General features: G+C 38.0%; 1 non-coding gene across 1 annotated transcript; it reads left to right on the top strand.

Annotated features, from left to right (window-relative positions):
- Positions 1-18,130: 18,130 nt before the first annotated feature.
- LOC119810871 lies at positions 18,131-18,237 on the top strand. The gene has a single exon (XR_005284817.1). It is a non-coding gene; the product is annotated as a U6 spliceosomal RNA (small nuclear RNA).
- Positions 18,238-22,455: the final 4,218 nt, after the last annotated feature.

Here is a 22,455-nt window from a genome sequence, read left to right as displayed (position 1 = left end):
TAATAAATGGTCTGAGAAAGAAATCAGAGAAACATCACCCTTCACAATAATCACAAGAAGCAAAAAATATCTCAGAGTAACTCTGACCAAACAAGTGGAAGACTTGTATGACAAGAACTTTAAATCTTTAAAGAGAGAAATTGAAGAAGACACTAGAAAGTAGAAAGATCTCCTGTGCTCTTGTATAGATAGAACTAACATAATAAAAATGGCAATCTTACCAAAAGCAATCTATAGATTCAATGCAATGCCCATCAAAATCCCAACAAAATTCTTCACAGACCTCGAAAGAATGGTACTCAGCCTCATATGGAAAGCAAAAAACCCATACAGCCAAAACATTCATGTACAATAAAAGATCTTCTGAAGGCATCACAATCCCTGACTTCAGACTCTACTACAGAGCTACAGTACTGAAAGCAGCCTGATATTGGCATAAAAACAGACGGGAGGACCAATGGGACTAAATCGAAGACCCGGATATTAATCCACACACCTTTGAACACCTGATTTTTGACAAAGAAGAAAAAAATGAAAAAAGAAAGCATATTTAACAAATGGTTCCATCATAACTACATATCAACTTGTAGAAGAATGAAAATAAATCCATATCTATCACCATGCACAAAACTCAAGTCCAAATGGATTAAAGACCTCAACATAAAGCCAGCCACACTGAACCTCATAGAAGAGAATGTGGAAGGCAGAGGCAAGCAGATTTCTGTGTTCAAGGCCAGCCTGCTCTATAAGAGCTAGTTCCAAGACATGCCCCAAAGCTATAGAGAAACCCTGTCTCAAAAAGTCAGAGAAAGAGAGAGAGAGAGAGAGAGAGAGAGAGAGAGAGAGAGGAGGGAGGGAGGGAGGGAGGGAGGGAGGGAGGGAAGGAGGGAGAAAGTGGGAAGTACACTTGAACACATTGGCATAAAAGATCACTTCCTAAATATAACCACAGTAACACAGACACTGAGAGAAACAGTTAATAAATGTGACCTCCTGACACTAAAAAGCTTCTGCAAAGCAAAGGACATGGTCAACAAGACAAAATGACAACCTACTGAATCGGAAAAAATTTCACCAACCCTACATCAGATAGAGGTTTAATCTCCAAAATATACAAAGAACTCAAAAAAAATGGTCATTTAAAGAACAAATAATCCAATAAAAATGGAGAACAGATCTAAACAGAGAACTTTTTAACAGAGGAATCTAAAATGGCTAAAAGACACTTAAGAAAATGCTCAACATCGGTAACCATCAGAGAAATGCAAATCAAAACAACTCTGAGATTCCATCTTATACCAGGAAGAATGGCCAAGATCAAAAATACTGATGACAAACTTTTTATGGAGATGTTGTGGGATAAAGGGAACACTCCTGCATTGCTGGTGGGAGTGCAAGCTGGTACAGCCCCTTTGGATATCAGTATGGAAATTTCTTAGAAAATTAGGAAACAACCTTCCTCAAGACACAGAGGGTATATATCCAAAGGATGCTCAGTTGTTCCACAAGGACATGTGCTCAACTATATTCATAGCTGCATTGTTTGTCATAGCCAGAACCTGGAAACAACCTAAATGCAAGTGCCCCTGAATCAAAGAATGTATAAGGAAAATGTGGTACTTTTACACAATGAAGTACTACACAGAAGAAAAAAATAACAACATCTTAAAATTTGTAGGAAAATGGATGAAGCTAGAAAGCTTCATATTGAGTGATGTTACCCAGACCCAGAAAGACAATTATCATATGTACTCACTCATAAGTGGTTTTTAAATATAAAACAAAGAAAGACACCCTACAAATCACAATCCTAGAGAACCTAGACAACAATGAGGACCCTAAGAGAGACATACATGGATCTAATCTACATGGGAAGTAGAAAAAGACAAGATCTCCTGAGTAAACTGGGAGCATGGAGACCATGGAAGAGGCTTGGAGGGGAGGGAAGAGAAAGGGAGGAAAGCATAGAAAAATATATAGCTCAATAAAATCAATAAAAAATAATGTTCAACAGTCATTAGCCTATATTTTCTGAGATTCATTTTTATTTTTGAGATTAACATAATTACATTTCTGCCATTCAACCTCTCCTACCTACCTTGCCCCCACTCTCCTTCAAATACGTAGCCTCGTCATTTATTAATTGTTATTGCACACATGTATAGTCCTAAATATAACCTGTTCAATTTATATAATGCAAATTGTATGTATTTTTCAAGGCTAGGCATTTGACACTGCGTTATTAATTGGTGTGCTTTTCCCTGGGGGACAGACCCTCCCTGTTACTCTTAGCTTTAGTTACTTCTAGTTCTCTGTGGAAAGTTGAGATCTCAGAGACTTTTCCCTGTCCACTTTGGCATGTCCACTGCTGTAGTCCTTGTGCAGCTCATGTTTTGGCAGTAAGTTCAGTGAGACTTTCTGAATGTAGCTTTTAATATTGCTAAGTGACATTCTCACAGCAAATTCCCTGATCCGCTGACTCTTCCAGTCTTCCTTCTCCTTCTTCCAGAATGTTCCTGAGCCTTGGGAGCAAGGACGTTTTGTAGATGTATGCATTGGTACTGGGCTCCACAACTCTGCATTTTGACTGGTTTTAGTTTTCCTTTGTGGTGTCCATCTGGTGCAAAGACTGGATTCAGAGTCCCCCAGGTTGGAAATGACCTGAATGCCTCCTTTCATTAGGAGTACATTCATGGTACCACAAGATACTATGCAAACTTCCAAAGGAGGAAAACAGCCAACAATTCTACCTAGCTATGGTGCCTAAGAACCACATCAATGAACAGCTTGCCAGGTAAGCCAAGAGGTGCAGTAGTAGCATGCTTGCCTTGTCTGTAACCATCAGCTCTCTAATTGGACTTAAGCTCTGTCCAACAAAGAGGAAATCATACCTAGTATTAGAAACCTAGCTGACTAGTCAGTTAGTGAAGTCTCAGTTATTGGAGGAGAACATACAACTACTGCTTTATTAAATTAGCATAATCCTTAACAACAATTTATAAACATTTGTCCTTACAACCATTGAATAAGTGTGGTCTTCTGCAATAGTTTTAAAATTAAGTTATTTTTGTTTTCTGAGTTTTATATATCTCTAAATGAATTTTAGTTTTCATCACCCTCTTTTACTCTGTTTCTTTCCCTACTTCATCTCACTGAAATTATTTTCCTTCCGAATAAATCATCTTCCTATTTTTATGTTTTTGTGTGTGTAATTCAGAATTTAAATAGGGTTGCCTACATGATCATAATAAGAGGTTATTTACAAGGGACTGAGAAACTTATCAGTTATCACACAACTGAAAAAAGTGACACCCCTCCCTTACCTACCTTAACTTTCAAAATTCCACAGGGAGAGGTGAAAGCTCAAGATCCATTCAGGACTCCATCTTCAAGACTTCATCAGACCCCCAAAATCTCCACCTCGTAATATTATACATTTGCAAGTTAATACTTCAGTACATGAATGGATGGGACAAAAGCAAACGTTCAGATCACCATATTCATGGAGGTTCCAGGTACTTATGTTGCCTTCCTTGGGATGGAGGAAGAGGAGAGAGACTGATAGAAATCCAATGACCTTGAGGAAATCTACAGACTGAGATGTATCTTTAAGGAGAAAAGAATTTTTCTACCTCTTTTGCTTTGATATAGTCTTAACTAATACCCCGTGGGCTCCCAAACTTAAGAGGGTTACAGAGTTCGTTTCTGGATTTCATCACAGGTAAATCTAGGGAGGGACTTCCTGACTGTCAAGTTGTTTCAGTAGCGAGCTCATGTCAGCCTAAAATTGAACTGGTGTAGCAAAGTAGAAGATTGTTACAAACTTTGCAGAGCCACAGTGACTTCCTAATGAGTAGAATGGAGGTGAGCCGAGTCTGAGAAGGATGGAAGAAGACAGGGCATAAAATGGTGAGTGGAAACAATGGTGCAGTTGGATGGAAGGAACAACTAATGCTATACAGCACAATGGGATAAATGGCTGATACTAATGTGTATTCTAGAGTAGCAGGAAGGTGTGATTCTGAATGTTACTTAATCTAAAGATAAATGTTTGAAGGGATAGGCCAATTTCCTTGATCTGATCATTATGTTATAATCATTTGTTAAAATGTATCCCATAAATATGTATGATTAATATATCAATTAAAATTATATATAACAAACAGCCTTTTTAATGTTTAGCACCATTAGCAGAGCAGGAAAATATAAACTAAAACTAACTTGGAAACCCATCTCATCCAAGTCAGAATAGCTACTTTGATGCAAGACAACAAATGCTGATAGGATGTAGGAAAAGGGAAACCTTACTAGTTGTTCATGAGAATGTAATCACAGCCACAATGGAAATCAGTGTAGAGGTTTTATAAGAAGCTAAAAATAGAATGATGACATTACAAGGCTGTGCTAAAGGACTCTGTCCTATATAACAGAGATAGTAGCTCACCCATGCTCATTGCTGTTCTCTTCACAATTGCTAAGAAATGGAATTAGCCTAAATGTCCATCAAAAGATGAATGGATAATGAAAATTTGATTCATGTACACAATTGAATGTGTATTACATTAAGATTTTTTTACTAAATCATAAATTTGCTGAGAAATTAATGGAACTTGAAAATACCCAAAGAGGGATAACACAGCCAGAAAGGAAAATGTACCATGCTCTCATTTATTTGATGATAGTAATTTTGAATTGTTAACATTTATGTGTTTGAGTTAAAATGAGTCTTTTTAGCTGACAGAAAGCAAAATGTGATCCATGATAAATAGCCAGAGGGACCTCTTTGGAATGAGGAAACAAGTAATATATGGTTTAAAAGTAGAGGTAATTAAATACCAGGTCAGAGGCTTTTAAAAAAATCTATTTATTTATTTTGCATACAGTATTTTAGTATTCTGTCTGCATGTATGCCTGCAGGTCAGAAGAGGGCACCGGATCTCATTACAGATGGTTGTGAGCCACCATGTGGTTGCTGGGAACTGAAGTCAGAACCTTTGGAAGGGCAGGCAGTGCTCTTAACCACTCTCCAGCCCAAGATCAGAGGCTTTAAATAACAATAAAGGATAGTAGGAAGGAAGGGGTTGGAAGAGACAGTCAACCAAAACTAGGGACTATGAGACAATCCTGTAGAAACCAACTACTATATAAACTAAAAAGTACAATGTTTTAAAAGTAATTTGTTCAAGTTCCAGTCATATAAAATGCCAGCATAGAGACAAGAAGGTAGGTAAATAATAATTCCAAGTGCAGAGTTATTAACATGTGATGGCTTCTGAGAAAGGTGGAGTCAGTTTTCTTAATGATATGACCCCCGAAAAACTGACTACTTACCAAAGTGGGCTCCAACCCTAAGACTACTAAGCAACATAAATTGGACTCAATGAGGAAAAAAGAATGAAAAACATGCAATCTCAAAGCTGTATGGAAAGAGATAGAAGGGTTGAGAAGACAGGAAAGAGAGAATTTGAAGTAGAGAATATATTCAAAATATATTGCTTGAAATCCTCAAAGAATTAATTTAAAAATTATTTAGAGAAGAAATTGAATGGAGGCACCTTGTGTGAACTGATGATAATGGTCTCAGAACCAGAAGGTGATATGCACAATACTAACGGAAGAAAGTAATCAATAGTTCTGTCCAGAAAAGATGCCACTGATCAGCATGGCAACATATCCCTAAAAGTGTAGTAGTGGCATTTACTTCTCAGCAGCTGTAGTGATGAGCTGCGGGCAGGCCTGCTTTTCATCCTGCCACACTCCCGGCCACCTGGATCCTGCACGGCTAGCTTTACACCTGAAATAATTACACGGAAACTGTATTCTTTTATACACTGTCTGGCCGATTAGTTTTAGCCTCTTACTCACATCTTGACTCCCCCAGATCTAATAATCTGTGTAACACCATGAGCGGTGTCTTACCGGGAAATATTCAGCATGTCTGACCTGGTGGCTGGCTTCATCGCATCTGTCTCACTGAGGAGAGGCATGGCATCTGTGCCAGAGAGGAGAGGTGGGGCAATTGTCTGAGCCATCTATCTCACTTCCTTTTTCCTGTTCTGTCTACTCTACCTATCTAAATCTTGCCCTATCAAAAAGCCAAGGCAGTTTGTTTATTAGCCAATGAGAATCCTCCATCAAGCAGCACCCAAAAGATGTCTCATCATACTCAAGGCCCACTTTAAAAAGAGGAATTATGCCTCATCCTATAAACCTAGCCAATTGCAAAAGGCTGGTAAGGTGGTGAATCTCACAGGACAAGCTGCTACTTGCACTCTCCTAAAGCAGTATAATTCCTAATTGCACTTTACTCATCTTCTGCACACAGATCTGACCCTTCGTCAAAGAAGGAGACAAGTACAGAAAATCACAACTATTCAAAATGCAGAGGACAACTGACAGAGTGGTATCCAGTACTAACTGGTACATCTACAACACAAATCCTGCTCTTGAGGATCAGTGAACATTACAGGAGAGGTAGCAGAAAAAAAAACTGTAAGAACAAGAGGGCTAAGAAGTCTGCTGTGAGGTTGTGCCTTCTAGTTATGAGAGGGAGACTGCACTCATAAAATCTCAACAACATGGCTTCCAAATAAGACCTGAACAACTCAGGTAGATGAGAGACACTCACAGGGCCATCCATCCCTAGATTAAGAGCTACAAATAATTAACTACTTAGAGAGTATTAGTCTTCCCCAGTGATGAGTCCCATGATTGATTATCCAATACCAGTGCTGTTGACTATTAATTTAACTGAGTGAAGGTGTGTGACATTTGTTTATGCTGCATTTGTTTAGTTATACAAAAGATGTGTTGTTATTTAACCTTGCCTGCCTAAGATACCTGATTGGTCTAATAAAAAGTTAAATGGCCAATAGTGAGGCAGAAGAGAAATAGGTGGGGCTAGCATTGTAGAGAATAAATAGGAAGAGACATCTAGGCTTGAGAAGAGTAAAAGAACGAACAAGGGAGAAGAGAAAGAAGAAAAGGACACACCCAGGACCAGAAGCCAGGCAGCCACCAGCCAGGCGTGAGAAGGAGTGAAAGTTAGATATAAAAAAGGAAAGAAAGGTAAAAATCCTTGAGGAAAATCATAGATGAAGAAAAACAGGTTAAGTTATAAGAGCTAGCAAGAAACAAGCATAAGTTAAGGTGGAGCATTTATTAAAATAAACCTTTGTGTCCTGATTTGGAGGCTAGTTGGTGGCCCCCCAAAAAGAAAAAGCTGGGTACTTTGGGCATTCCAACATGGGCCCCTAATTTCCACATAGGGCCTGAGAAAGCTGGGGGAAAAAGAAAAAAAAGGGGAAACCCTCCCCCACCCAAAAAATATGGATATGGCTCCGTTAAGAGGCTCTGCCATACAGCAAGTACTTGAGCAGTCAGTACACTGAGTAATAACGAGCTTAATAATGCCTGCTGCAGCATGGGCACCAGCATTCCAGAGCTGGGTGGGAAAGATGCAGTTCCTGGTCAAATCATGATGTAGAGACTTATTAGTTATGAATGCTTGGCCTTAGGTTAGGCTTGTTGCTTGCTAGCTCTTATAACGTAACCTGTTTCTCTTTATCTACGTTTTGCCTCATGACTTTTTACCTTTCTTTCTGAATAGCCTATTCTGTGTCTACTGGCTGGTAGCTGGCTGACTGGCCATGGGCATCTCCCTCTCTTTCTTCCACGTTCACTCCTTCTTCCTCTCATGCTTCTTGAACCCAAATATCTCCTCCTATTTCTACCTGCCCCTCTTCTGCCTAGCTACTGGCTGTTCAGCTTTTTTATTAGATCAATCAGGTGATTTAGGACTATAGAAAGGTATGGATTACCAGCAGAATCACTGAGGGTCAGCTTAGATCAGAAAAATTCAAATACTTGTGAGTGCCCTCACAGAGCAAAAAGAAAATGCAATGTTAGCACTTGATTTTTATTTGATTCAAAAATAAAACTATAGTGCAAATAACAGAAAATAACAAAACAGAAAATTCCCGAGCCACCAGTAGGATTGCACCACTCCAGTGCTCCCTGGGATACACACTGCTGGTAATGTGGGACAGTTACCCCAGCTTTTATTCCTTCTGGCATAATCAGCACTGGGAAAAAATAATTCTGCTGCTCTATGGAATCCAAGGAGGTCTTTATGGAAAGAGCATTGCCCTCCTGATCATCACATGTGTTTGAGACATTTCAAACATCCTCTGATCTCCCCACTAGTCTCAAACACTTGGAGGCAGAGAAACAGGAGCAGCTGGACTCTTTATGTATGAGAGAAAAAGAGAATAAAAGAGAGCGAGACTGTGTGGGCGTCAGTGAAAGGTCAAGAGGGATACAGAAAGAGAAGAGGAAGAGGAGAAAGGATCCGAAACAAAGGCAGGAAAACAAAACACGTTCTATAGGCTCTAAGGCTGCAGTTTCTATCACCACAAAAATTTAGGCAGAAGCACATAAAATTAATTACATCCTTTGTAAAATTCTATAAAGCAAACACACATTTATAAATGAATTAACCAATTCATTGCCAATCTGCAAACACACAAAATAAAACAGGGCTGGTTGTGGGCTACAAGAAAGGGATTTCCTCTCCCTTTTTGGTCCTTAACAGACCAAACAAGTTGTTTTCTTCTCCTAAAAGTACCTCTGGCCCTTATTCCTTGCTTGTAGACTTTAATCTTAATAGAGACACAATTTCCATGTCTTGTTGTGTGAGTCTTTGCCACCATGAGGATTGTCAATCATGTTAACTGTGAGTATGATGGATGGCCCCCGATTCCACACCCCTGCTCCTTGCCCTCTTAGATAATTGCTTTCTCCAGGTATAGCAATGGTTCCCTCTTACATTCCTGAGAGGCACTGTCACTCCGTTTGTTTCCAGTCCATTCCAATCATAGTCCTTTGGGTTGATATTATTATTTGTCACCGATATAATATGATATGATTAGTACTGAGTGGTCTTCCACATCACAATAATCTGCTGTGTCTCTTCGTATCTGTGGGAGCGTGAGTTCAGAACTTCTGCATACCAAAATCTAGGGATGTTCAAGCCCCATATATGAACACGTGCAGTATTCACAGACCGCACACACGTGGCTTCCCACAGACTGTAAATCATCCTCCAAACTATGGTGTCTAGCATGATGCGAGCACTATGAAAGTAATTGTTATGCCATATTGTTTTGGGAAGAAGCAAAGTATACAATACAGATGCAATTTTTTCTCAGTGTTTTCAGTCATCAGTTGATTTAATCGATAGATGCAGAACAGGAGGTCACTGAGGACTGTGTTAAGAATAGGAACACTCTTTGTAAACATTTGGATTTCTAGTTTATGAACTGAAGCATGCACTTTTGTGGTGATTTGAATAGGAACAGCTTCCGTAGACTCACAAGTGTTTCAATGCTTGGCTCATGGGGAGTGGCACTATTAGGAGGTGTGGCCTTGTTGGAGTAGGCATGGCTTTGCTGGAGGCAGTGTGTTACTATGGGGGTGACCTTTAAGTCTCAGATGCTTAAGCCAGACACAGTGTGGCATTTTCTCTTCCTGCTGCCTACTGATCTGGATGTAGAACTCTCAGCTCCTTCTTCAGCACCATGTCTGCCTGCATACTGCCATGCTTCCCACCATGATAATGGACTAAACTTCTGAAACTGAGCCCCCAGTGAAATGTTTTTCTTTATAAGAGCTTCAGTGGTCATGGTGTCTTTTCATGGCAATGAACAGCTTCGCAGACTTTTCAAAACCATCACTAAAGTTTTCTGCAGATTTGCTATTCATCATGCTCTGTCTTATGCTCTACATTGTTCAAAGAAGTCTTTTTCCTCTGTCCTCTTCTGCACACTCAGTCTCCCAGCTTCCTCCAGGCAGGGCATGCACAAAGCTTATCATCATCTTCTATGACCCATCTGTTCCTACAAACCAGAGCTGTTTCCTTGGAAAAGCATGGAAAAACACTGGAGACATTAGTGAGCCTGGCTAGGTGGGTCTCATAAGGCTTATGTGCTCTTAAAGCTGCCTTCTACTAGGCAGGAGCGCCCTCATGTGTCAGCATGTGAGAGAGCAGTTCCTTTACCAGAACCCTGCTGCAGGAGAGACTGCTGTGGGGTTTATGTTCTCAGCAGGACTGCTGAGGAGGGACCAGGGTTCCTCCTCTGAGTTGTAATTGCCGAAGTTGTAAATGTCGAAGACTCTTCCTGTCCATATCTCCACTGGTAGAGGCGGTTGGGTTGGGACAATGTAAGAAATTGAGTGTTTCCCTGTAGAAACTGTGCCTTGAGAATACAATACTCTGAAATTGTGACTAGAAATTCTATGTAAATGTAGTCTGTAGTATGGTAAAAGTGTGCACACGCTAGCACATGTATAAGTGTAAAGTTATTTATACATAGGTAGGGGAACTTTTACAGTACTCTTGGCAAAAATGGTTATATGAAACACAACTAATTACAAAATAATGTCCTACTCTGATGAACAGACATTAATTATAAAAATCATCCTCTCGGTAAATTTCATTAAAATTATTTGGGTATGGGAAGGTTGGTCCAGGGTTCAGATAGTTCAAACTAGCTGACCTCAAACTCACAATCGTCTTCCCATCTCAACATTCCAAGTGCTGGGCTCAGAGATATGCATCGTCGTACATGGCTTCTTAAAGACATTTCAAAGGATACTCACATATTTGCAGGTATCATGTCAATGATATTTACTATTATCCCAACCAATGTTGCACACATATGACCTCCCAGGTGAACTCAATGTAAATCTCACAAAACCCTGTGTGATTATAATAATATGGATAATTACTCCAACTTTATTGGAAAAGCTAAAACCATGGAAAAAGAAAACTGTGGAAATTGCATCCAAATCTTACTTAAAGATGGGTCTCATGACTTCCTAGTGAGTGAAATTTTATGGAACCACCATGTATTTCAATGATGTGATTACACCTGAAGTCCATAGCAATGTTGCATGCAGGTAAGAATTTTTCCCCTTGGAATCTAGTTTTTATAGAGTAGTAGAGCCCTGCTTCAGAGAACAAGCCACTAAGGTCTTAGCATGAGGGTTTGATTTTTGTGCTGATTTTTATTTTTCATTTTTTTGAGAATCTCAGTATACAATATCTGAAATTCCAATTTCATATTCTACGATTCTGAAAATGATGGTCATTGCCTATCCCAGAAGGGATTCTTGCATGTATTTTATTTCCTGCAATTTACTATTCAGAATAAAAACTCAAAGTTCTTTTTCACCATTTGACTGGTGAAATAAAAGTGGTCATCCCATTGATTTGCAGAAGAATTTTTCTCTTCCTAATAAATGATAAAGTTTCCATAGAAGCTCCACTCTTTTTTTCTTTCTGTGAATGTAAGTGAACTTTCTGGAGCTACAATTGCCATCTTATAAACACAAGGCCCCATACAAGAAGGAAAAGGCAATCAACTCACAAAGCCACTAAAAGTGACATTTCAACCAAATCCCAGCAGCTTCTGAAAAAGATGAAAGCACACTTCTTTAAACCTCCATAATCAAATATTTCTTTTATATTCTACTGAGTACATATATAACTGGCAGAACTGTTCACGACAAGGTGAGATCATAAATGTCATCACTGGGCTGGGAACATTACAAGACTGCCTAAGCAAAAATAGTGTCAACATTATTCACTGGGGGAACACAGAAGGGTGACTAAGAGTGACTGCAAGACTTAATGGACCTTTCCATCAGCGTGAACTACCCTCTCTATTGCCTTTGCTGCTGTCTGTTCTGCTTCTTTTTTTGAGTTGTTTATAACCTAGTAAATGTGAAATTCAGTACAGCATTCATTCTTTTCTAGTACATTCCAAGGTGAAGTATAAACTTAGCAAATACATAGGTTAATGGATAGATGAATATAGTATGGCTGGTGAATTTATGAATGGTGAATACAGATGTGAATGGACAATTAATTAGATAGATTGGTGGTTGACTCGGTTGATATATAGCTGGATAGATAGATAGATAGATAGATAGATAGATAGATAGATAGATAGATAGATAGATGACTTCTTGTGGCTAGCTACCATTATGTGGTGAAATTGATGATTGCTGTGGGATAATGTTCTTGTAGCCCATAAAGATTTGTCACTTATATTAGTTTAATTAAACACTGATTGACCAGTAGCCAGGAAGGAATTATAGGTGGGGTGACCAGACTAAGAAAATTCTGGGAAGAGAAAAGGCTCAATCTGCAGTCATCAGCCAGATGCAGAGAAAGTAGAATTAGAATGCCTCACTGATAAAAGGCACCAACCCACGTGGCTAACATAGACAAGAACTGTGGGTTAACTTATAAGAGCTAATAGGTCAAACACTTTATAATTAACATAAGCCTCTGTGTGTTTTGTTGGGACTGAATGGCAGCAGGACCCGTCAGGACAGAAACTTCCATCTACAGGTGATATTTATATTTATCTCGGAATTATATTTCCATAACTCAATTATTCAAGAAAAATATAAATGTGGGAGTTGAATACATGATTTAAAATACTTTAGAAACCATACTTTCAAAAGTAAAAATAAGTAGGTGAATTTTAGCAGGAATTCAACATAAACCACTAGTGTGACTCTTTATATTTTTTATCCTATGAAATCTTCAAGAGACAGTCTATATTTTATAGTCAGAAGAAATTTAGAAGCTTCTACACAGCAAAGAAAACCATAAGCATAGTGAAGAGACAGCTTATAATAAAACAGACAAAAAATTCTGACAACTGTACTTCAGTTGGAAAGCTAATATATATTACATTTATTTATATTATATTAACACCCAAGGCTATCAATCAACAAATGGATGAATGACATAAAAAGACAGTTCTTAGAAGAAGAAACACAAATAACCAATAAATATTTTTTTCAGTAAGGTCAACAGTCTCAGCAATGAGAGGATTTCTAGTTAAAACTATGTTGAGATTCCATATTATAGAAGTCAGAATGACTATTACCAAAAAATATCAATAAATTGTAGTGAAGACTTTAAGATTTTCTACTTCAAGACACTAAGCTTCTCTCCTAAAAACTCTATTTAGTATAAGCTACTCAAATGGCCAGGACACAAGGTCAAACAACTCTGCTAATGTCTATAAGAGATTCCCCATGTTTCTCAGAGGTATTAGTCTCTTTCTCTGAGGATTTGTCTTCTGTTTTTCTGCCCATAATGTCTATTACTTATTAAAACTTATTAATTTTTTTCTGGTAAATTATTTTAGCTGTACACTGTAGTAAGATTTTTCTTCAGACTATCTGGATTGCCAGCCCCTTGTTTTTAACTAGCTCTTATAACTTAAATTGACCCATATTTTTATGAATCTATGTTCTATCATGTGGCTTTTACCTCTATCACATTCTATGTATCCAACTCATTCCACATCTGGCTGGTATCTATTGGGGCCTAGATTTATCTCAAGTTTCCTGTCTCTATCAGGAAGTCTTACCTATCTCTCCTGCTTAGCTATTGGGCATTTAGCTCTTAATAAACCAATTGGAAGTTACCTTAGGCAGAGACACATCTTTACAGCGTAAACAAATACTCCACAACAGTGCACCTTGGGTTTTTCCCACTACAAAACCTACCATAGAGATATTTAAACATCCTTGTTTATTGTTGCACTATTCACAATCACAGACACATGGGATCATCCTAGATTTCAATCAACAAAGAAATGGATAATTGAAATATGGTGTATAGAGAACTGAATTTTACTCATCTAATTAAAAGGTGAAATTATAAAATTTGCAGGAAAATTAATAGATCTGGAATTGTAATAGCAAACAAATAGTGATTCAAACTGAGAAAGACAAATACCGAATATTCATTCATATGCTGATCCTCGCTTATAATACTTACACCTCAAGAGCAAGAAAGAGAGAGAGGGACTGTGGCTATATGTCATGAGCCCAGAAAGAAGAGAGAGAAAAGGTGGTGATGAGTCAGAAGCGATAGAACACATACATGTGACATGAAAAGAGAAAGGAGGCTGTAGATGGAATAATGCACAGGGCTCCAGGAGATTGGGGAGAGGAGGAGCAACAAAACTAAATTATACATATAGCTTTTTAAGATGGAGTTTCTCTGTGTAGCCCTGGATGTCCTGGAACTCAATCTGTAGACAAGGCTTTCATTGAACTCACAGAGATCCACCTGCCTCTACCTCCTGAATGCTGGGATTAAAGGTATATGCCACCCCTGTCTGGCACTAAATTCTATTTTTAATGCTACAATGAAACTTAATATTATATATGCTAATTCTAAGAATAATTTTTAATTTTTGAGGATTTCAAACATGCTTACACTCCATTTAACGACTCCAACTCCTCCCACCCCATATGTACATGTATATAGGGCTAGTCACCTGAGATTCAGTAAATTATCAAGGGTGTTGTCCATGAAAAAATGGAAAACCCAATCCATTGACTACCTGTGGGTGGGTTCTTGTAAATTTTCCCCTCTCCTTATTGACATGTTGACTTGTAGAGTCATCATTTTGGTCCTGTTTAGCCCAACATATTTTTGAGATTTCTTGGGTAAAGCATCCCTATTGTGTCTAGAAGACATTATCTAGTAGCAGCCTAAGGTAATCTGATTCATACAGTATTTCTTTACCTTCTTCCACAGTGTTCCCCAAACCCTAGGGGTTGTATTAGAGATGCAAAATTTGAGGCTGTGCATCCTACAACCACTTGTTCTCTGCATGTTACCAGTTGTGGCTTTATCTGATAATCATCATGGTTTCAAAAAGAAGCTTTTTATTGGAGGTAAAAGCTGCACTTTTCTATGGGTATGAGGATATGCATTTATAATACATTAAGAAATTATATTGGTTTTGGAGAATGGCAGTATTGGGCTCTCCTCTAGTGTCCATGACCCTTTCAACTATGGGTAGTTGACGAATTTTATAGTACCACTTGAGTTTCTTCTTATGATCTAAATTTAAGACCAAATAGACAGCTATTGGTTACCTATTCATTACTTCCAAGATAAAGGTGCCACTATTTCATTGTTAGCAATAGCTTGCCGAGCCCTAGCTGTTCTCGGGCTTTACAGCTCATAGAGGACTATTGACTACTTTTCTTCCTTGGCAGCTGCATAGCTCCTTCAGATACTGTGAGATAGCTTCAAATACTCAGGGAGGAGACTTTCAGGTCAGGTCTAGCTCCATTCTTCCCAGACCTGTGTCTAAAGCATATGATATCTTCAGGAATAGAGTCATAACTTTAAAATCTGGGAATTCTATGCGGAATGGCAATAGCTTATTTTTAATGCAATCCCCATCAAGGTCCCATCAAAATTCTTCACAGATCTTGAGAGGACAATAATCAACTTTATATGGAAAAACAAAAAACCCAGGAGAGCCAAAACAATCTTATACAATAAAGGAACTTCTGGAGGTATTACCATCCCTGACTTCAAACTCAATTACAGAGCTACAGTATTGAAAACAGCTTGGAATTGGCATTAAAACAGAGAAGTCGACATATTGAATCGAATAGAAGACCTGGATATTAACCCACAAACCTATGAACACCTGATTTTTGAGAAAGAAGCTAAAAGTATACAATGGAAGAAAGAAAGCATCTTCAAAAAATGGTGCTGGCATAACTGGATGTCAACCTGTAGAAGAATGAAAATCGATCCATATCTATCACCATGCACAAAACTCAAGTCCAAATGGATTAAAGACCTCAATATCAATCTGAACACACTGATAGAAGAGAAAGTGGGAAGTACTCTACAACATATGGGCACAGGAGGCCGCTTCCTACGTATAACCTCAACAGCACAGACATTAAAGGAAATATTGAATAAATGGGACCTCTTGAAACTGAGAAGTTTCTGTAAAGCAAAGGACACTGTCACTAAGACACAAAGGCAATCTACTGACTGGGAGAAGATCTTCACCAACCCCGCAACAAAGGTCTGATCTCCAAAATATATAAAGAACTCAAGAAACTAGACTTTAAAATGCTAATTAACCCAATTAAAAAATGGGGCACTGAACTGAACAGAGAATTCTCAACAGAAGAAGTTCAAATGGCCAAAACACTTAAGGGCATGCTCAACCTCCTTAGCAATCAGGGAAATGCAAATCAAAACAACTTTGAGATACCATCTTACACCTGTCAGATTGGCTAAAATCAAAAACACCAATGATAGCCTTTGTTGGAGAGGTTGTGGAGTAAGGGGTACACTCATCCATTGCTGGTGGGAATGCAAACTTGTGCAACCGCTTTGGAAAGCAGTGTGGCAGTTTCTCAGGAAATTCAGGATCAACTTACCTCAGGACCCAGCAATTCCACTCTTGGGAATATACCCAAGAGATGCCCTATCACACTACACAAGCATTTGTTCAGCTATGTTCATAGCAGCGTTATTTGTAATAGCCAGAACCTGGAAACAAACTAGATGCCCTTCAATGGAAGAATGGATGAAGAAAGTGTGGAATATATACATATTAGAGTACTACTCAGCGGTAAAAAAACAGAGACATCTTGAATTTTGCATGCAAATGGATGGAAATAGAAAACACTATTCTGAGTGAGGTAAACCAGACCCAAAAAGATGAACATGGGATGTACTCACTCATAATTCGTTACTAGCCATAAATAAAGGGCATTGAGCCTATAATTCATGATCCTAGAGAAACTAAATAAGAAGGTGAACCCAAAGAAAAACATATAGTTATCCTCCTGGATATTGGAAGTAGACAAGATTGCCGGACAAAAATTGGGAACTTGGGGGTGGGGTGGGATGGGGGTATGGGGTGATGGGAAAAGAAATGTGTGAAGGGGAGGATGGAGAGAGCTTGGGGAAATGGGATGGTTGGATATAGGAAGGGTGGATATGTGAGCAGGGAAGAATATATCTTAATTAAGGGAGCCATTTTAGGGTTGGCAAGAGACTTGACTCTCGAGGGGTTTCCAGGTGTCCAGGGAGATGCCCACAGCTAGTTCCTTGGGCAGCTGAGGAAAGGGAGCCTGAAATGGCCAGATCCTACAGCCATACTGATGAATATCTTGCATATCATCATAGAACCTTCATCTGGTGATGGATGGAGATAGAGACAGAGCCCCACATTGGAGCACTGTACTGAGCCCCAAGGTCCATGTGAGGAGCAGAAGGAGGGAGAACATGAGCAAGGAAGTCAGGACCGTGAGGGATGCACCCACCCACTGACATGGTGAGGCTGATATAATGGGAGCTCACCAAGGCCAGCTGGACTGGGACTGAAAAACCACGGGATAAAACCGGACTCCCTGAACATGGTGTACAATGAGGGCTGCTGAGAAGCCAAGGACAATGGCACTGGATTTTGATCCTACTACATATACTGGCTTTGGGGGGGCCTAGCCTTTTGGATGCTCATCTTTCTAGACCTGGATGGAAGGGAGAGGACCTTGGATTTCCCACAGGGCAGGGAACCCTTACTGCTCTTCGGGCTGGAGACAGAGGGGGATTGGAGGGGGGAGGTAAATGGGAGGCTGGGAGGAAGCATAAATTTTTAATAAAAATAAATAAATTATAAAAAAGGGGTACCTGGGACCCTTTTGCCCAATAGCCCGAGGGCTATTAATACTGAAGTATTAATTTAGATAGGCAAAGATTCCTGAGGAGAAAATGTTCACTCCATGTGACATAATTTCATTTAAAAATATATACATATATATATATATACATATATATGTGTGTGTGTGTCTGTGTGTGTGTGTGTGTGTATTTAAAATAATTATAAAATGTTTCCTTGTGGCTTTTTCAAACATCCTTAATGTTATACCTCTTTTTCCTCCCTGTCTTTCTGGGTTACCATCCATCCCAAGATCTGTGTTATGATCCCCACCTTATTTTCCCCTTTCCAAACCATTTTAGCACCTGTGGTCTACTATCTCTCTAGAACTCCTTCTTTCTGCTCTCTTTATAGTCTCTTGACTTTCCTGGCTTCCTCAGATAATCTATTTACATAATCAAACCAAAGCATTCAGATCTAGGAGCCACAAATCAGAGATAATAAGTTCTTCTATGTCTGGGTTACCCCCCTGAGAATATTTTTCCAGTTCCATTCATTTACCTACAAATTTAAGGATTTCACTTTCCATCACAGGTATCTCCCATGTCATGCTGGGTTCGGCAGCACATATACTAAAATTAGAACAATACAGAGAAGATTAGCATGGCCCCTACACAAGGAAGACACTCAAATACAAAATATGAAAAAATATATTTTTATAGAATAAAAAAAGAATATTAAGAGCTACAAAGGAAAAAGGCCAAGTAACATATAAAGACAGACCAATCAGAATTACACCAGATTTCTCAATGGAGACAATGAAAGCCAGAAGGTCCTGGTCAAGTGTTAGGCAGACATTAAGAGACCACGGATGCCAGCCCACACTACTATACCCAGCAAAGTTTTCAATCATCATAGAATGACAAAACAAGATATTCTATGAAAAAACAGATTTAAATAATACTGAGCTAGAAACCCAGCCCTGCACAAAGTACTAGAAGTTAAACTCAAACCCAAGGAATTTGGCTACATCAACAAAAAACCAAACAACTGATGTTCTCACAGCAGCAAATCCCCAAAAAGGGAAAAAACACACAAAATAACTTCACCAACCATGAAAACTAAATTAGCAGGAGATAAAAACCACTGGTAATTAATATCCCTTAATATAAACATAAATATAAATATAATATAAATATTCCTTAATATAAAATATAAACCCACCTATAAAAAAGAACAGGCTAGCAGATTGGATACAAAAACAGAATCTATCCTTCTTCTTCATATAAGAAACACACCTCAACCTCAGAGAGAGACATTGCCTCAGAGTAAAGGGTTGAGAAAAATTTTCCAATCAAATGGACCTAAGAAACAAGCTGGTACAGCTATTTTAATACCTAACAAAATAGACTTCAAACTAAAATGAATCAAAAGAGACAAAGAAGAATATTTAATATGGGTCAAAGGGAAAATTTATCAAGAGGAAATCTCAATACTGAATATCTATGCTCCAAATACAAGAACACCCTCATATGTAAAAGAAACACTTCTAAAGCTTGAACCATGCATTAGACCCCACACAGTAATAGTGGGAGACTTTAACACTCCATTCTCACCACTGAACAGGTCAGGCAGAGAAAACATTAACAGAGAAATAAGGGAACTAACAGATGTTATGACTCAAATGGACTTAACAGACATTTATAGAACAATTCATTCAAGCATAAAAGAATATACCTCCTTCTCATCACCTCATGGAACATTATCAAAAGTTGACCACATACTCATTATAAAACAAACCTGAACAGATACAAAAAGAACTGGAATAACCCAATGTATCTTATTAAATCACCATGGCTTAAAACTAGATTTCAACAACAACAGTAATTTCAGAAAGCCCGAAAACACATGGAAATTAAACAATGCTCATCTGAATCATCAACAGGTCAAGGAAGAAATAAAAGTGAGAAATTAAAGATTTCCTAAAATTCAATGAAAATGACCACACAACATACCCAAATTTATGTGACACAATGAAAGCAGTGTCAAGAGGAAAGTTCATAACAATAAATGCCTACATAAAGAAGCTGGAAAATTCCACACTAGTGAATTAATAGAACATTTGAAAAACTTTAGAATAGAAGCAAACTCACTCAAGAGAAATAGATGGCAGGAAGTAATCAAATTAAGAGCTTAAATCAACAAAATAGAAACAAAGAAAAAAATACAAAGAATCAATGAGACAAAGAGTTGGTTCCTCGAGAAAATCAACAAAATGGACAAACCTTTATCCAAACTAACCAAAAGGCAGAGAGAGAATATCCAAGTTAACAAAATCAGAAATGAAAATGGGGACATAACAACAGACACAGAAAAAATCCAGAGAATCATCAGGTGTACTCCACAAAATTGGAAAACTTAAAGGAAATGAACATCTTTCTGGATAAATATCACTTACCAAAATTAAATGAAGACCAGATAAGCAAATTAAACAGACCTATAACTGCTAAAAAAAAAAATAGAAACATTCATCAGAAGTCTCCCAAACAAAAAAAAGCCAGATGATTTCAGTTCAGAATCCTACAAGATTTTCAAAGAACAACTAATACTACTACTCCTAAAATTGTTCCACACAAGAGAAACAGAAGGAACATCGACAAACTCTTCTTATGAGGATACAATTACCCTGAACACAAACCAGATAAAGACATTACTAAAAAGAGAATTGCAAACCAATTTCACTCATGAACATTGATTCAATAATACTAAATAAAATACTGGCAAATCAAATCCAACAACACATCAGAACCATCATCCACTATGATCAAGTCTGCTTCATCACAGAGATGCAAGGATGGTTCAACATACAAAAATCTGTTAACAAAATCCACCACATAAACAAACCAAAAAATAAAAATCACATGATTATCTCAATAGATGCTGAGAAAGCACATTTTAAGGAATGTGGCCAGAAAGCTGTTCTTTGAAGTAGTACTTTTTGTTCCAGTCTACCATGACTACCTAGATTTAATGGGCTACCGCAAAGTTGCCCTGGGCACCCAAGAATTAGAGAGAGGGCAGAAAATATTTCTGATTATAACACAAGGACTTCTAAATCCATATTTATTTGGACTTCAATATATAAAAAAGTGATAATTCTTTTAATTATGATGAACTTAATTATTAGACTAAGTCTTAGCCCCTAAGTTTAGTTCTGCGACAATTACTTGACAATTTATTTGGAAAATAATGGAATTGCTTTTTTTATGTCAGTATCTTCTGATATGAACAGCTTGTCTTACTTATCAGGAAGGGGTGCTACATAGTGATATGATAAAGGTCTTGGAGAGAACAGGAATACAAGAAACATACCTACACATAATAAAAGCAATATAGAACAAGGCAACAGCCAACATCAAAATAAATGGAGAAAAACTCACAGCAATCCAACTGAAATCAGGAACAAGACAAGGCTGGCCACTATCTCCATATCTATTCAATGTAGTTCTTGAGGTCCTACCTACAAAAATAAGATACCAAAAGAAGTTGAAGGGAATATAATTCAGAAAAGAAGAAGACAAACTTACACTATTTGCTTATGATATGATAGTTTACATAAGCGACTTCAAAAATTCTACCAAGAAACTTTTACAGCTCATAGACACTTTTAGTAATGTAGCAGGATACAAAATTAACTCAAGAAAATAGTAGCCTTCCTGTACACAGATGATAAATGGGCTGAGAAGGAAATCAGAAAATCAACACCCTTCACAATAGCCACAGATAGCATAAAATATCTCGTAGTAACTCTAACCAAACAAGTGGAAGACTTGTATGACAAGAACTTTTAAATCGTTGAGGAAAGAAATGAAATTGAGAGATACCAGAAAGTGGAAAGATCTCCCATGCTCTTGGGTAGGTAGAATTAACATAGTAAAAATGAAAATCTTACCAAAAGCAATCTACAGATTCAATGCCATTGCCCAGCATAATCCGAGTAAAATTTCTTCACAGACCCTCGAAAGATGGTACTCCACTTCATATGAAAAAGAAAAAAAAAAAAAAAAAAAAAATCAGGATAGCCAAAACAATTATTGTATAATAAAAGAACTTCTGGAGGCATCACAATCCATGACGTCAGAGCTACAGTACTGAAACAACCAGGTATTGGCATAAAGACAGACAGGAGGACCAATAGAATTGAATTAAAGACTTGTATATTAATCCACACACTTTGAACACTGATTTTTGACAGAGAAGCAAAACGACCAACTGGGAAAAAAAGAGAGCTTATTTAACAAATGGTGCTGGCATAACTAGATATCAACACATAAAAGAATGAAAATAGATCCATATCTATCACTATGCACAAAACTCAAATCCAAATGGATGAAAGACCTCAACATAAAGACATAACACTGAACCTCATATAAGAGAAAGTGGGAAGTACACTTGAACACATTGAAACAAAAGACTACTTCCTGAATATAAACCTCAGTAGCACAGACACTGAGAGAAAAAATTAATAAATGGAACCCCCTTGAAAACTGAAAAGCTTCTGTAAAGCAAAGGACATGGTCCATAAGTCCAAAAAATAACAGCCTACAGGATGGGAAAAGATCTTGCACCCAACCCCACATCAAAACAGAGGTCTGATCTCCAAAATAGAAAGAACTCAAGAAATTGGTCATCAAAAGAACACAATAATTCAATAAAAAATGTGGAGTACAGAACCTAAACAGAGAAACTCTCAACAGAGGAATCTAAAATTGCTGAAAGACACTTAAGAAAATCCTCAACACTCCTTAGTCATCAGAGAATGGAAATCAAAACAACTCTGAGATTCCATATTATACCTGGAAGAATGGTCAAGATTCAGAAAACACATGATGACAACTTTTGCTGGAGAGGTTGTGGGGTAAAGGGAACACTC

The sequence above is a fragment of the Arvicola amphibius genome, chromosome 3 (genome assembly GCF_903992535.2).
Source record: "Arvicola amphibius chromosome 3, mArvAmp1.2, whole genome shotgun sequence".
NCBI lineage: Eukaryota > Metazoa > Chordata > Mammalia > Rodentia > Cricetidae > Arvicola > Arvicola amphibius.
The sequence above is the reverse complement of the archived record's forward strand: the minus strand, read 5'-3'. Positions and strand labels throughout refer to the sequence as shown.